Raw genomic sequence first — 1400 nt, 5'->3', positions numbered from 1 at the left:
AAGTAAATGTATGAATAAGTGGCCTAAGTGGCATTTTCTATTGTCTGGAGGGAAGTTATCCTTCTTTTCAAATCATCAATTAAGTATTACAACTTAAATTAGCTATATCTGATCTGTGGTATGGTGAGCCAGTTTCTTTCCTTCCTCAGCATCTGATCACTCCCTGAGTAAAGTGAGAGGAAGAAATTTCTGGAAGACCTAGGAGTGTGGCAAACTATAAAGCCTTGTGAAATAGTGACTTTCTATCTTGGATGGCTCCAAAAGAGTTTGCAAACGACTTTACTTTCTACGCACTGATGCTCGAGGCTGCAGTGTAACAATCAAAGATAAGATGTATTGCAGACTCACTCTGCACCCAACTGCAGCCTCAGGCATGTGCTTTTTTCATCTGCCAGAGAAACACTTTGGGATGCTGTGGCCACCTTGGCCTGTCAAGGACGATACAGCTGTCTGGGGACACAGGTTAAATAAAATAAATAAATAAATGAATGAATGAATGAATAAACAAACAAACAAACAAACAAACAAATAAATAAAAAGATGTGGTCTTTGTGCCCTCATGGAACATAGCCCTGAAAACCAGCATTATAAAAAGTATGTGGTGGTGTACTTTTACCTCGGTCAACATCTTATTTTGGGTTAATTTGGTTTGGTTTTAATCTTGACTTTGTTACTGCCTAGCTGTATGATTCTGGTTAAGTTACTTAACCTTCCTGTGCCTCAGATTTCTCACTAGACAGTGGGGAATAATAATACCTAATCACAGAGCTGCTGTGAAGATTAACATGAGGTATCCCATATAATGTACCTGGAAAACAGAAAACATCAAATAGAAGATGACGTTGCTGTCATTATCACTACTACCTCAATTATTATGGAGTTTAGAGTCATGCTCTATTTTTAAAGGCATCACGGTGAGTTTGTTCGCATTCTTGTGAGACACAGTAGGTTTTCAGAAAGTGTAGAATGGACACTTTCAGTATTCCTCATCAAGGCTCTGTAAAGATACTATTTTGCTTTTAAATAATGAGTTATGAATATTTTATGTATAAGGGTATTTATATAAATTATGAAATTAGATACTCAATATCTACTATTTTGGTTGACTATATTGGATTTACCAGAATTCCACTAATTAATCCTCTCAACTTGAAAATGCAATTTATGTAAAATGAGTATTCAAAATAATTACAGTATTAGTAATATAAGTGTGTGTTGCTTGTTGATTTTCAGCTAAGATTTTGCAATCTCAGTATACGGAGTTGTGGTTGGCTTTAATAACATTTTTCTTTGAAAGTAGACTTGGAGCTGGGTTCTCATGGGGCTCAAAGGGCCTACAATGAGATGTATATTTGCCATTAATTTTTTCCCTTTAGCTATAAACTATGTGTGTGTGTATA

The 1400-nt window shown here is 35.7% G+C and overlaps 1 non-coding gene across 1 annotated transcript; it reads left to right on the top strand.

Moving 5' to 3' along the window:
- Positions 1 to 338: 338 nt before the first annotated feature.
- On the top strand, positions 339 to 464 carry LOC134362322 (small nucleolar RNA SNORA77). The gene has a single exon (XR_010021598.1). It is a non-coding gene; the product is annotated as a small nucleolar RNA SNORA77 (small nucleolar RNA).
- The last annotated feature ends 936 nt before the right edge of the window (positions 465 to 1400 follow it).

Source organism: Cynocephalus volans, chromosome 13 (assembly GCF_027409185.1).
Source record: "Cynocephalus volans isolate mCynVol1 chromosome 13, mCynVol1.pri, whole genome shotgun sequence".
Taxonomy (NCBI): Eukaryota; Metazoa; Chordata; class Mammalia; order Dermoptera; family Cynocephalidae; genus Cynocephalus; species Cynocephalus volans.
Note: the sequence above shows the minus strand (reverse complement) of the source record. Positions and strands in the feature narration are given on the sequence as shown.